Below are 16548 nucleotides of genomic sequence, written 5' to 3'. Positions count from 1 at the left end.
TATCTATAATGAAATTAATTAAAGTACGAAATGAGGAGGAAAAAAAAGAGATTAATATTGTTTTTTTTAAAAAAAATCAATTATTTAATCTTTATCTTTATTTGTAGGCCATGAAATTAATTTTTATAAGTTATTTATCAACTTTTATTTGTTTATTTATGGGAAGAAATTTTAAATTATCTATAAGTTATGAAATTAATTTTTTTAAATTAATTGTTTATTTTTTATCTTTATCTGTAGATTATAAAATCAATTTTCAGTTTTTATATGTTTATCTATATGGAGGAATTTTGAAATTCAAATCTTTATCCATAAGTAATGAAATTAATTTTAATTTTAATTAATCAAACAAATAAAAAATGAAAAAAAATAGAAAACATGAAAGGCAATCAAAAAAAATTGCCACGTAAAAAAGAGAGTGTTTTAAAATTATGAGAATTTATGAATAAATATTTGGAGGCTTTTGACAAAACAACTACATAGAGTATAGATAGATCCCTAGTCTTTTCTACAAAATATCCCCATCTCTCTCTCTTCTCTCTCTCTCTCGCTCTCGCGACTGTGAGCATGGTAGACGACGGCGTCCCAAGGAGCTCCCTTTGAATCTCTCCGACGCCCTCACAAAATCACTTTCTCGGCTAGCATCGTTTGTCCCAGGGAGCTCCGCCTCGGCCTAGTTCCTCTCTGTCGTCATGGCTTCAAGAACCGGTTGGTTTTCGCATTCGCAGCTTCGCACGAGGAATAGGTAAGTTGATTGAAATTTTGAGCAATTTATGCATTCAAGTGTATTCTAGTGTTGGACTGTTGCTTATCTGATTCACGCGAGCAATTTTTGTACCTTATGTTGACATATTGGATTATTTGATGACTTTTGGGATGATAAGGGTAAAATGATAGATTTGGCTCATTAGGGGTAAAATATTGGGTTAAAATGAGTTGATGGTTGATTTTTTAAAAATGTTATTTTTAAAGATATGGCTTCTCTCCAATTTGATTCAAAATTCAGTCAATTTTGTGAGTGAAGTTGTAAGTTCAACAACAGCTATAAAACTTCTCTTATAGAATTTGAATTGAAAATTTTAGGCCTTTTTTTTTTTTTTTTGTGTGTGTGTGTGACTTTTAGACAACTTCTCTTTCTAATATTTTGACTTGTTCAGTTAAAGAATAACTTTTTTATCTGCTTTCTAAACATCACATGAGTGTAAATAGAAGCTAATCTGATTTTTCAAACTAACCTTGGGAGGAGTTCTATTATTTTGCTTTCTTGTGAAGTTAATATACAAAACACATATGCCAAGTAGTGAACAAAGAAAGTTATTATTGTCAAAGTTAGGGAGTTGGACTTGTGACTAAGTTGACCTCACACTCACAAGTGTATCGGTAGGTTTTTTTTTACCAAAGTTTAAATCATAAGTAGTACACAAGCAAATTGGCTTTGACCTCTATGCATATGTTGGTGCTGGTGCTACTCTTCTCTTAAAATGGGCAATTGACCATGTGTAACATAGCTTGCTTGCAACATATAAAAATTATCCACATTAGTATTGAGAAATACACCATTTTGTCATTGATTTTAGTGTGAATCAATACTTGCACAAACCATGACTCATCCAAACAAGTCATTATATTCCATCCTCAAACAAATATATGCTTATTTGTTCCAATATACTTTTAATCACAATTGTATCTTGAGATTTTTACTTTATCAATCAATTGAAAATATATTGATAATCGGGAGATATAAATTTTAGAGCGAGAAGATCTCTCAACCACCCATTTTGCCCATCTGTCCTCTATCTCAACTTAACAAAGTCTTCCCTATAGAATTTTAATTTGTTTTGCATATAGTATTTATTTAATTATTTTGTTGTGGTACAAATGGGTCGCACCTGATAGTGATAATAATATATAAGAAAACTACAAATTGTAGTAAAAAAAAAACTACAATATACCAACACTGTTAGGTAGCCTCCTTAGATACAACTGTACACACTACAAGAAAAGTAAGATTTAACGGCGTTGATTTGACGGCGTTTAAAAAAACGCCTCTATTTCTAATATTTTACGGCGTTTTCTTAAACGTTGCATTCTTATTGACCAATACGACACCGTTTTAACTTCCGAAAACGCCTTCAAATGTTTTTCTCTTTTTTCTTTTTTTTAATGTAAACTTAAATAGCCTATTCTCTCTCTCTCTCTCGCTCTCACTATACCCTTGAATTCACTCTCTCTTGCTTCACCCCCTTTCGTTTCTTTCGATTCAAACCCCTTCATTTATTAATCGATTAATCTGCAACCCTTCTCTTCAAGTATTCGATTCACCCCTTCGTTTATTCGATTCAAGTATTCATAGATCGTCGATTCATCATGATGTGCCATCTCAAGTTCTTGTTCGATTCGCAGGTCTTTCTTCACGGTAAGTGTTGATCAATCTCATCTCTATCTTCTCACATTCAAGTTCAACTGAAGATAATACTTACTGATGGAATCATTCGATTCAAGTATGCTAGGGTTTATCTACTTTATCATTCTTAGATCAGATTGATTGAAGATCTGTTGATCGATTGAAGGTGATTTCGAAGTTCAACCTTCTTCAGCTCGGTGATTCAATCTCAGATTCATTTGGCGATTTCGAAGTTCTGTCTCGATTTCAAAGCTCGGTGATTCAATCTCAAATATGTCCGGCGAGGAGAGTGAGCACCATCATCTACTAAGGTGAGCACCATCGCTTCAAAAAATCTCAAGCTCTGTATATCTCTCTCTCTCTCTCTCAAGTTCTTCCTTCTCGTCGATTCTTCTCCTAGGGTTTTCAATCAATGTTTTGAAGAATTTTAATCGCTGTTTTTTATTGATCAGTTTGGATTGATCAATCAGTGTTTTACACATCTCATTTATTTTCCCCAGATCACCAGAACTGATTTTTTAACCAGTGTTCTTTATTTTTCACTCTCAGTTTTTTTATTACCCTGTTTTATATCCTAAATTAGCATCAACAATATTAGCATGTTTTTTTCCTATGCTGATCTGATTTTTGGTCCCAATTCTGATGTATGCACATATTATAATTTTCTTAATGGCATTGTTGTTAGGGTTGCAAGGTTTAATGGCTCTAGCTGATTTTTAGGAGTTAAGTTTGTGAATCTTTTGTACTTATTCCAGTTACAAGATTAGGGGCTTTAAGCAGGAAATAAGAGTGAAAGATGCGACTGTAAACGAAACTTACTGTCTGCATACAAATAAATATGGAAATCAATTGTTCCAATGAGTAATAGATAAAAAGATTATGAAGAATGAATGATAGAATGCTGCCAAGCTTACAAATTAATATATTTACAGATTCTCATTACTAAAGAGGTATTTCTCTTCAAGTAAGGCTTTCAAGATGGTATAAGCCCTTCCCGAATAAGAGTTGTTCTTATAGTACTTGACATTAATGACTCTCGATCTCAAAAACTCTTTTTCACTAGACGCTGTCCTTTTCCAGAAAAATGAAAATGCTTTAACAGCATCAAGGACTAAAGAGGAATTCTGGAATGATAAAAGGAACATCATTCGTGTGAACTAGGTGAATATAAGCAATTAAAGTCTTTAAATAGGAACAATGTTGAATACTTCACATCAAATGTATATATACAGCAGTAGAAGAGTATTCATACAATCATATTGAACAACCGCAATGATAATATTTTTCAGTCGCACTGAAGTCAACAGGGTATCATCTTATGTCAACAATAATAGGATGCCTTCATTGTGCCTCACCCTCAGGTATTTGTTATAGTTATTTAACCGATAATGGTATGCATTCATCTTATATATTTATAATGCTGAATGATTCTTAATATGATGGATAGCCAAATACCTTCTATGGTGGTTCAAATTCTGTACACATTTAACGACATCTAGTATTTAAGAAATTTTGGTTGCATGTTCTTGTCCGTAACTTTGATGAACTTGCACAACTAACTAGTTATCTTGATTATTGTCCTCTCATCCATGGCTGTGGTGGTTGTTTTTGCTGAAGTTTATCATTGATACTATATTCTTTGTTCAGTCTTGTACAGGGAAAACCCTTGTTCAGTCGTTTCGAGCATGGATGCTTTGCCATTCTGCTTCATTTGTTGTGAATTGAGATCTGTGTATACAGAAAGTGTTGAGTATAATACATCATTACTATCGGTGCTATCTCCTGTCTTTTTCTTATTCACTCTCTAGTTGAAATAACTTACAAATCCTCATGCTTTTGTGAACCCATTACATAGACAGCAACAGGTATTTTCATTATTTTTACTAGTTATTACTTTAAATTGCGCAGAGCTACTATACAACTTAAGCCTCTTATTGAATGATAGGTTGTTGATTCACTTAGTAGTCTTCCCACTGTTCGGCCAATGTCACATCAACAACAATCTCATGCATTTTCATCCCAAGATGAGAGCAATCATTTAATCAAAGCTTTTTTGACAATACAATATCTTATTAATTAAAATACTTATTCCTATTAAATATAGGTTCACCTTTCAAAGAAAGAGAAGAAGAAAAAGAACTAACAAGGTAAAAGTACCAACATTACTAGTTTTTAATTTCTCACTTTTCTAATTCTATTAAGACATGATGTGATTTGGTGTTGGAAATTAGTGAATAAGCCAAATCAGCTACATAGTTTTATATATTAAGCTTTTAAATATGGCATAAATTCATGTATGAGCGAGCATATTGACTTTTTGTTTATTTGGAGTCCAATACCAATTTATAGGAGTGACACATGGCTATTTATTTGTAGTAAACACTCTACATTAAATAATGATGGGTTGTTGTGGTTAAATCACTATAGTTGGATGAAACCATTTATTTGCATCATTTTTCCAAGTATACTATAATAATTACATTTTAGTTGGTTGAATCACTTCAGTTATATCAAGTATACTGTAATAATTACATTTTCTGGTCCAAGTCTTTGGCTGTTTTTTTTCTCTGTTTTTTTTTTCATCCCAACTTGAATGTAGTTCTAAATTAGAAGAGTTCTATTGCAAGGGCCACTTTTTGGTTGCTGTTCTATTGCAAGAGCTCTCTCTCCCTCACATAGACACAAATATGCACAGGCACATTTTGTTTTTTCGAAGATGGGAATCTGCTTTAAGTTTGAGCTGCAAAAACTGTGTCACCACACAGCATTTAATTTATTCTCCACATTTTTCCTTTTATTGTTTTTTTTTTTTTTTTGAAGATGGGAAACTGCTTTAAGTTTGAGCTGCAAAAACTGTGTCACCACACAACATTTAATTTATTCTCCACATGTTGCCTTTTATTGTTTTTTTTTTTTTTTTTTTTTTTGAAGATGGGAATCTGCTCTAAGTTTGAGCTGCAAAAACTGTCACTTTTCAACATTTTAGGGTTCGAGGATTTTAATGTAATTTCATGCAAAGATCGAGGATTTTAATGTAATTTCATGTAAAGATAAAACTGTAATAAATAAAAAAACAAATTAAGGGTGTAAGGAGACATTTTTATTGTGTAAATAGAAGCTGCCATGTAATTGTGGTGATTTGAAATATATCTTTTGTATTTGAGTTTGAGTTTATTTCTTACACAATATAGAGTTATTATTGAATCTTCATATTGCTGTTATTGCCGATATTGCTGATCTGTGCTGGTCTTGCTCTGCTTTAACTCTTTGCTGCTTGTTCTGATCTTGTGCTGGTTGAGTAATGCATTAGGAACTGATATGCTGGCTGTTTTGTTGGTTGTTCTGATCTGTATGGAACAGATTTGCTGGGGGTGTATATAGAACAGATTTGCTGGTATTTCATAGTCCACATGCTTAAATGTTTTGTGTGTTTGCCGCTGCCATCTGTGCTTCTGAGTTACATTTTTATGCTACTATTGCTTCTGAGTTGTGAGCAAATTATCTTACAAAAACTTTTGTAACACAAGTTGTAATTTTTGGTTGATTGTGTTACTGGATGGATGGTGTGTTGGTCTAGTTGATAAGAACAAGGCTGTGTGACTTTTGGCTGGTGTTGATTTTTGCTGCCATAGGACTGCTGGAAAAAAGTTGATCTCTTTAATTGCTCTGGCTTTAAACTTGAATGAAGACTTCTTCGAGAAAGTTGGGGCTTTCAATCCACCAATGCCATTTCTTCGTCTTCTACACTATCCTAGTTGAATCAAAATTTGGCTTTATCTGCTTTGTCTGTTAAGTCTTTCTTTTCATTATCTGGGTTCATACATGGACAGATTCAGGAATCTGTATGATGTGTGGTTTATGAGAGGAGCATAGCATTCTATTTGTATGTCTTACTGTTATGAGTACAATTACAACACTTTGGGATGGCAGGATGTTATCCAGAAAATTGAGGATGCATATGAAAATGTAATTGGAAATTAACCAAGGCTCTTTTGCCTCTCAATTTTGATTTCTGGTGATTTGTAGGAACCAACAAGAAAGGCTATTTAAGGTTATGCTTATGAACCATTTGATTTTTTGGTTGAGAATTGTGAATTTAATTTTTAGATATATTATTTTGTGGGTAATGGTGATTGGATATTAAATTGAATGAGAAAGTGAATTAATGCTGGATTTACTGTTTGAATGAGAGTTTTTATTTCATATTAAGGCTATTCAGTTTTATCACGGGTAATTTTTTTAGTTCAATCACACAAAATTAGCCCATTTTTTTTTTATAAAAAAAAGAGGATTTCACGGCGTTTTTAAATGCCACCTAAACTCCAAAGCTATGACAGCTTTTTGAAAATATCACTAAAATCATAGTGACGTCATGGTACAGTTTGGAAGGGACATTTTGCAAACGCCGCTTATACTGATATCACGATGTTTTTAAAACGTCATAAAGCTACAACGACGGCTGCATCTTCGACGTTTAGTACTAAACGTCACAAAATGAATTAGCGGCGTTTTTTAAACGCCACTAAAAGTCTAATTTCCAACAGTGACACCACCTAGTTTGTACTAATCATAAAACAAGTTAGCAATAGCATTTTAAAGTTTACAATATTCAAACACTCTTCAATTTAGAAGTTCATTTTCTCTATCATGATTTTCCTGCAATAGCATTATTGTATTTTTTATCGCAATAAGATACATCGAACACAATATATAATTTAACGGTTCAAGTTAAAACTTGAATAAAATGGCATTTAAATCACACACTAAAATGGCGTAATTTTGCTTTAATTTTGAACAAAGGCTATTGAACTATAACACAACACATTACAAAAAAATTGACTTTTTGCGACGGTAAAATACCGTCGCTAATACTCCTAATGCCGTCGCTAATACTTTTTGCGACGGCAAAATGACTTTTTGCGACGGCAAGAGGGGGGTCGCAACTGCAGGGGTTGCAAAAGAGTTTTTGCGACGGTAAGTGCCGTCGCTAATGTTTTGCGACGGCATTTTTACCTTTTTGCGACGGCACCGTGCAGTCGCTAATAACGTTTGAAATTTCTTGACTTTTTTGCGACGGCCCTATTTTACCGTCGCTAAAAATGTTATTTAAGACGGCAAAAAATACCGTCGCTAATAGTCTTTTTTTTTAAAAAAAAACACTGTTTTTTGCGACGGTGTGGTGCCGTCGCAGAAAGTATAAAAAATATGAAATTTTTTATTTTTTACAACAGTGTAATGCCGTCGCAAAAAATATTAAAAAATAATAAAATTTCTATTTTTTGCGACAATATAATGTCGTCACAAAAAGTAAAACCTATAACATAATTAATAAAAATATTAAAATTTTCTATTTTTTCCGACGGTGGTGCCGTCTCTCACTCTCTAAGAGCTGATTATTTACATTCTATTCACAAAAACATCATCACAGAAAATAAAAATAAAAATTGATCAAACCATCAAATTCAATATTTTACAAAGAATAATTAAACTGTACATGTTCATAAAAGCATATTTAAATTATAAAATTCACCCAAATCCTATAAAATAATAAAATAAAATCTAAAATTCACCAATCAACACATTGGATATTTAAATGCTCTTACAAAAAATAAAAAAATAAAAAATTTCCAACAAGATCTCAATTTTGAGCCTATTTCAAAAATCAAGCTGCAAATTCCTTACTTCTAGAATCAGATCTTCCCCTCGGCAAAATTTATCCTTTTGACCTACAAATAAATAGATAACAGTTGCAAATTATAATCTTTTGGAGAAACCAACTATTTAAACACCAGTAATGAAGACAATGAAAACTGTGGAAAGAACACTTACGTTGTCATCAGGAACAACTGTATATCTCTCAATTGGAGAAACCAAAGCTTTCCCTGCTCACAAAAAATAATAATAATAATAATAATAATAACAATAACAATAACAATGGAATTTAATATAGTCCAAAATAGTGTAATAAACTCTTATTGTAATATACCTGGGGAATTTTTTCATGTCTGATGAGAGTGGAAGGGTTGGACTTAAAGGGTTCCTACCTGTCTTGGATTGTAGAATACACAAATTTATTTGTAGGAACTCACATGCAGAGAGTCCATCATAAAGAATTGTGAGAAGAATACTAATATGTGATTACAATTAACTCTTCCTTACAATTGAATCCATAGGTCTTTGTTATACATGACTAAATCATCTTAGCATCTTCTCTCTCAACTTATCTTCAACTGATAGTACTCCTACCATTTCGCGCATATATTCATTTCTAATCCTATCTTTCACACATCCATCAGTAATCAATTTAAAGAAGATGATGACAAGGTAAAATTTTATTAAATTTGGATGATCAGATAAGGCAACAGCAATATTCACCAATCAGCATCATGGCAGAATTTGTGCATTGACAGACACATTTGAGACTACTGCATTTCCTTATCTTGGAAAAGTAAGAATTAATTTTTTAGTCAGCCCAACTAGCATGTGGATGCCAAAGCTTTGCTTATGCCCACATAGCATATGCATCATTTTGAAAGAGAAGGTTATGCAACAAATGATTAAGTAATCAAAACCCTACAAAAAGTAAACAGATAATGAGGAGGAATTCCACCAAAAAACCTGCACTTCTGTGGAGCAAATGTGATTCCTATAGAAGCAGGGGCAACTCAACACAGGTATGAGTGGAATTAAATTTTTATTTACTACATATAATTGTTCGTTTGATGAAAACCTTAAAATAGTTGTCACCACTGGAAAAGGAGTTTGAACACACTGCCCATTTAGTCCAATTCTAAACATCCCAAAACATCCCAATCCTCCCAATCCTCCATTGGGTCTACTCTACTCTACTCTACTCTACAAAGTCCATGCAAGAAAATCATTTGTTTGTGTATGTATTTAGTACAAATCATTTTGAAAATTGATGTAATTTATTCAAATTAGGACCTAAACTAGATGGACTTGTAATTTGAAGTCAATTTTTTGTTTTTTACTACGTGCAAATTGATGCATCAAATTGACAGTGTTGTTTATTTTAAATCTTTTATATGATCAAAATTTCTAAAAGAACATCAATTGTAGTGCAAGATTCATCTTCTACCCAAGAAATGTAGGGTGATAGTCGCATAGAAAATTATTTTCAGCTAAGTTGTGTTGACATGAACAATCTTCTATGAGATCCAAGGAAAGCATGCCTAGTTTAGTCCTCACTGAATAAGGGTTTAAAAGGAGGAGTAGATTGAGTCCAAGGCTACAATAAAAAAATCTCATCTTATCAATTCTAAAACTTCATCTACTTGAGTGGCTTTTTTGTTAAAACAATTTATTTATGATTTGAGACATTAAAGTTTCTCGACTTCTTGGAAATAGGTGATAGATATTTATAGGTGTGAATTTCTATAGTACTGGTAAAATTCAGGGTGTGTTTGGTATCATTTTTGTTTTCATATTCTATTCTCAAAAATTGGGAAAATGAAAATTTTGTTTGACAAATTGATTTGCTGAAACACTTCTATTGGAAACACTTTATTATTTTTTCTGATAAGCAACAAAGAAGATTGTAATAGATAAAGTAGAGAGGGGGCACAACCTGAGTACAATCACACAAGAAAATCAAAAGAATGAAAAAGAAGGAAAAAAAAGTATTGAGGAAACTCCAAAATCCTACAGAAAACCGTAAAATAAAAAATATAAGTTGATGAATGGGTGTTTTTTTATTGTTTTTGTTTCTGAAAATATCGAAGATAAAAACGAATTTTGAATTCCTACTGTAAAGAAATAAAACGCCTGGGGATTCAAAAGCACAAAATTTATTAGTTGTGACCCATAATATAACAATACAATAAAAAAGAGTAAAAATAAATGAAAGAATAAATTACCAGCAATAGTAGCATTATCCCATCCTTGTAGTAAGTTACCCATTGCTGCAGCAACAACCACCAGAACTGCTCCACTCATCTTGCTCTCTCTCTCTCTCTCTCTCTCTCTCTCTCAAAACTGCATGATATTTGAACAGTGCAATGTAAGAATAACATAAAGCAACTTCTTCCGTTTGGTGAATAGACTCTGCAGTTGACAGGATGTGAAATGAAGATGGCAACTGAGTTTTGATCTATGCATACTACTACATTAAGCTAACACCTAAAAGAAACTCCTTTGAAAACCATTAAAAACATGAGAATGATTAAAAGCATCTTTCGAGGAAAGGAGTATTCATATTCACTCAATGTAGCTAACACCTCATTTGGGGATCCTCTTTTTTGAAGCTACGTTTGTCTTCCTCAAAACCAACTAATTTATTTGACACTCTACATTCTTTCCATCTACTAGGGAAATACGGTGGAATTTCGTAATTTTATCAAGGCATTGTGTGGAACTTGAAATTAGTAAGGTAAAAGGAAAGGAAAATCTTTATCCTTCGTGTTTTCCCTCCTACTTAAAGCAAAGTTAGATTGACATTTTTCATGTAATAATAAAAATTTGTGCAATGAGGAGAAGAAGAAATTATACTTGGAACAAAAAATTCCTCACATACTTTCAAACAAGGAACAATAATTTCCTTAGCATTATCTTTTACTTTTCCCTTTTACCAAATTCATGAACCAAATGGATCATAAAAGAATTTTAATTTGAATACACACTTTTTTGTGGAATTACAAGAGGGTGGAGTATAACTAAAAGAGAGGTTGATGGTAAGTTTAAAATAGTGAGAATAACTACTCATACAATGCAAAGAGAAGTGGCAACTTTAAAAGAAAATCATTTAAATGGAAAAGAAATTATTGGACAATGTTAAATTAAAGTGAGTGGTGCATGACACTGTTCTATGAAGGTAGACTCATATTCCAAAATTTGCTATTCAAAAAATATGGAAAAACAAGAGACCTATGAAACTTGAAAGGCAATGCCATATAAACAGATTTTCAAATGGGAGTGAGATCAAAATCATTTTACCATCAATTTCACAATTAAACAATTGATGTTGTCTCCATAGTTCAAAAGTAAATGGAAGTAGCATTTGACGGGAGATGTCAATCAAACAACTATCTGTCTTCCCCCATCCCATCAAATATGTTGATCCAAAATTTTCAAGAATTTGAACAAGAAATAAAAGTTTTCATTTATAAATAATAACATTCATTTTTCAGCAAATCAAAAAACATGAGTTTTAAAGTAATTTCTGTTTCATACATCCTCAAAGATCCAAATCAGTTAAGTTACTAGATATTTATTTATTTTCTCACCAAATCCGTCAATCCAAACAATCAAGCTGATTTTCACGACTAGAAGAAAGAACCCAATAAAAGCACAAATCACGAGAGCATCGTAAAAATCAGAAACTCAAAAGAGAGAGATGACTGATTACCTTTGGGTTCACGGAGACAGAGGACTCTGAGGCGGGGAGGGGAGTTTGGAACCCTAATACCTTTCTTGGGCTGAAAGGAGAGGTGTCGAAAGCGAGAAGGTGAAGAAGAGAGATTGTTAGGGTTAGAAGAAAGGGAGATAGGTCGCGAAGATGATGAAGAGAATGAAGGAGGAGATGTGTAGTAGTACAAGTAGGAAGAAACAGGAGAAGCCATTGGCTTGCTTTGCTTCAGGCCAAACCCAAAATGTTAAGACCGATGGAGGAGGAAGAAGAAAACAGAAGATGCACCTGTCCGTCCAGCTATTATTTCACAATTAAACAATTGATGTTGTCTCGATTAGATTTAGGGTTTTTTTTGTTCTAAAGAGATTGGGGATTTTGGGGCGCGGGAATGGAAAAAATGGGGGGGAACCGAGCGGGCGGGATGAAAAAAATAATAATAATAATAATAAAATCATCATAAATAAATATTTAAATAATAAAAATAAATAAATAATATTTTTTTTTTCTTTCCGTTATTAAGGTTGATTTGTTTCGTATATATTTTAATGAAAAATATTTTCACTAAAATAAAAGTTAATTTTCTGTAGTCAATGAAAAATATTCTTCTGCGGTCTATTTTTTTTTATTACTAAAAATCATGAACTAATTTTTTGTAGTAGAGGAAAAGGAGCGGCAGCAATAGTGAAGGTAGTGGATAAGAGATGATGGTGGTGGCGGTGGTGATGGTGATTGTGAAACAGATTAGTGGTGAAGTTGTGGTAGTGGTAGTGTAAATGGAGTGGCAGGGGTGAAAGAGAGGTAATGGTAGTAGTAGTGGTAGTGGTGGCGATAGTAGTAGTAATGGTAGTCGTAGAGGTGAAGTGGCTACAGTAGAAGTAATGGTGGTGGTGGAATGGTGTTTGCAGTAGTGGTGAAGGTGGTAGAGGAGATGGGTGGTGAGAGAGAGAAATGAGTGAGAGACAGATAGAGAAGAGAGAGAAAGACAGAGTGATGAGCGAGAGAGAGATAAAGAGAGAAAGAGATATAGAGAGAGACAGAGAGGCAGAGAGAGAAATCGATAGAGAGAGACATATAGAAAAATAGAGATAAACAAGAGATGAGAGAGACATATAGAAAGAGAGCGAAAAGAGATGAACGATAGAGAGAATAGAAAAATAGAGAGAAAAGAGATGAGCGAGAGAGACAGAGAGAGAAAAGAGATGAGAAAGATAGAGAGAAGAGAGATGAGCGAGGGAGACATAGAGAGAAGACAAATGAGAGAGATAGAGAGAAGAAAGATGAACGAAAGACACACAGACAAACAGACAAACAGATAGATAGACAAACAGACAGAGAAATAAGAGTGATGAGTGAAAGAGAGAAAGAGAAGAGTGGTGGTAGTTGAATGGCATTTGCAGTAGTGGTAAATGTGGTAGAGAAGATGGGTAGTGAGAGAGAAAGATGAGTGAGAGACGAATAGAGAAAAGAGATAGAGAGACAGAGTGATGAGCGAGAAAGAGACAAAGTGGTCGCTAAAAGTGCATTTTCTTGTAGTAGATCGATAAATCGATAGGGAGCTCAATAAATAAAGAAGACAGATAATTCAAAACTCTGTTCAAAACTTAATTCAAATCAATTTTTTAAATATTTTAAATATTTAAATATTTTAAAAATATTTTAATTTTGTGAGAGACAGATAAAGAAGAGAGATAGAGGGAGAGAGACACAGAGATAGAGTGATGAGCGAGAGAGAGAGATAGACAAAGTGGTTACTAAAAGTGTATTTTCTTATAGTGGATCGATAAATCGAGAAGGAGCTCGATAAATAGAGAAGATAGGAGTAAGAGAGTGAGGAAGTCGAACATAGTGAGGGAGAAATAGACAAATAGACAAGTAGACACAGAGAGAGAAAATAGTGATTAGTGAGAGAGAGACAGGGAGAGAGAGATAGACAGAAAAAGAGATAGAGAGAGAAAGAAAGAGAGAGATGAAAAGATAGAAAAAGAGGGAGAAACAAGAGATGAGCGAGAGATAGACAAAAAAAGAGAGAAATAGAGCGAAAAGAGATGAGCGAGAGAGAGACACAGAAAAAGAGAGAGACAGAAGGAGAAGAGAAATGAGCGAGAGAGATAGAGAGAGATAGAGAGATAAGAGAGAGAGAGAAAGAGAGAGAAAAAAAAAGAAATGAGAGAGATAGAGATAAGAGAGATGAGCGAGAGAGACAGAGAGAGAAAACAGACGAGAGAGATAGAGAGAAGAGAGATAGGCGAGAGACACAGAGAGAAAATGAGAGAGAGATAGAGATAGAGAGAAATGAATGAAAAGAGATAAAGAGAAGAGAGAGAGATAGAGACAGAGAGATAGGAAAATGAAAAAATGAATGAAAAGAGAAATGTTATATCAAAAGAGTAAGACGACATTGTTTTTTTTAATTTTTTTTACGACAGAAAAATACCATTGAATTTATTCAAATCATTTTGTGACTGTATATATATGAAGCTATCTCAAAATCACAATCACCAAAATCTTTTAAAAATTAACTAAATACCAAAAATACAAAAAAAATACCATAATTCAATACATTTTTTTTTTTGGTATTTTTATGTATTTATTAATTTTTAAAAATATTTTTTCATAATTTTTTATTTTTTAGATACATCTAAGTAAGGTACATCTAAAAAAAATATTTAAAATTTTAAAAATATTCACTAAAAAAAAAACACGAAAGCCACTTTTTGTGACAGCAGAAAATGTCGTCTCAAAAAAGTAGAGTATTTGCGACGGCACCATTTGCCGTCTCAAAAAAGCAGAGCATTTGCGACGGCACTATTTGCCGTCTCAAAAAATGAGAGTATTTGCGACGGCAGAAAATACCATCGCAAATACTCTCATTTTTTGAGACGGCAAATAGTGCCGTCGCAAATGCTCTGCTTTTTTGAGATGGCAAATGGTGCCGTCGCAAATACTCTGCTTTTTTGAGACGGCATTTTCTGCCGTCACAAAAAGTGGCTTTTTGAGACGACAAGTGTGCCGTCACAAATAGTTCCGTCTCATATACCCAGTTTTCTTGTAGTGACAAGACCATTGCAGAGATTAATCCTGATCCATATTAGCTATCTATATGGCCTTTGACACATTGATAGCTCAAATGGTTCTTGTTCTCTTTGATCATATATATTATTATAGTTTCTCTGTGTTTATGTGAACGTGGCACAAAACACTCCCCTTCTGTAACGGCACTTAATGCATCCTATATGCGTAAACATGTGTGTGTGTGTGTGTGAGAGAGAGAGAGAACTTGAGTGCATTGCAACTACATGATAGACAAGTATTTCTTTGAAGTTTACACCACCCACTTAATATAATACAATAATTTGAGAAGAAAATAGTTTCTTGACAAACTCTTTAAAGAAACATATTTTGAGCTAGAGATTCTAAATCTAGTAAAACATTTCGATTACAAACTAACTAAATTTAATATGGTCTTAACAAGTCCTCCTTATGCATTGACACGTCAGATCATTAGTTTTTCTAATTCCCTTCTAACTTAACGGGATTTAGATTCTCAATCTTAATTAAGTTACACTTACACTTTATAATAAGCACTTAATGGTTACACATGACATCAAAAAATAATATGCTAATGTTGCTACATGTTAACACGGGAATGGTGTGCTAAGTTTTAATTGTTATGACTCACACAAACACCATCTAGGCAAGGCTAGATTCAGTTTATGCATTATCATTATATTTCATATCCTATTACTGAGTTAGTGTTATTTGAATACCAAGGTTAGCTGGAAAGCAATGATCTCTAAATTTGTTTATCTAAACTCTATAATTCACAATAATAATCACACCTGATTGTTGTGGTTAGGGTATCTCTATCTATTGTGGGTGTTTTTTTGAATTTAATTAGGATTGTGCATGAAACCCGTAGTGAGCATATATTGGGCCTATTTTGACCCAGTTTGGTATTACTCAATTCTCCTATATGAGGGTTATTTTGGGGTTTTAGTGAGATCCGACTCATTGTATTCACTACTTTAAAATTGAAATTTTTCTGTTATTCTTCACCTATAGACATAGGCTTTAGCTCAAACTAAGTATTATCTTTGTGGGCTTTGTGTTTGTTCTGATTCCCCATCGCAACACTATTTTTCCACCTAGTGTGTCATTCACGGCATAACAAGCATGTGTTCAAAAAAAACTTCTATGGAAGTACTAAAAAGGTAAAATTTGTTCTTTTGCAAGACATTGTTCTTTGTATATGTGGTTATATCATATATATAACACATACTTTTGTATGAAATTTAAGTCATGTTTACGTCAATTGATTTTTTGTTATTTTGCTATTATTGCAGAATGAGATGCACATTGCTGTAAAGCAGAAGCTGCTTGGAGAGCCAGTTGGTGAAACATTGTTGGGAAAAAAAGTAAGTTTCAATTATCTTGGTTTTTCTGCTACAAGTTTTCCTACAAATGCATTCGTGTATTTTGTGTTTTCTTTTCTTATTTCTTTTCATTGTTTTATTTTTTTAATATCCTAGAATAACTTCATGTTGAACAAATGCTTCAAATAAATGATTCAAAGTTGCTTGCTACCACATCTAGATGGTTCTGAATATGATCATGATTATTATTTGCTTGCTACCACATCTAGAGTTGCATGCGTGCATGCTTTGATGTAACTTTCCATTTACTGTTGATATTAATGTGATTTATAGCAAATTATGTTCTATGCATATTGATGGTTTACTATATTAATTTAATTGAATCTAGTGTCTAAACTACTAAT

The 16548-nt window shown here is 33.0% G+C and overlaps 1 long non-coding RNA gene across 1 annotated transcript; it reads left to right on the top strand.

Annotated features, from left to right (window-relative positions):
• The first annotated feature begins 385 nt into the window (after window positions 1–385).
• LOC114292481 (uncharacterized) lies at window positions 386–4540 on the top strand. The gene is made up of 2 exons (XR_014341375.1): window positions 386–2715; window positions 3485–4540. It is a non-coding gene; the product is annotated as an uncharacterized LOC114292481 (long non-coding RNA).
• Window positions 4541–16548: the final 12008 nt, after the last annotated feature.

The sequence above is a fragment of the Camellia sinensis genome, chromosome 1, assembly GCF_055761805.1.
Source record: "Camellia sinensis isolate YWXY chromosome 1, ASM5576180v1, whole genome shotgun sequence".
NCBI classification, from domain to species: domain Eukaryota; kingdom Viridiplantae; phylum Streptophyta; class Magnoliopsida; order Ericales; family Theaceae; genus Camellia; species Camellia sinensis.
This window is presented reverse-complemented; position numbering and strand designations above follow the sequence as displayed.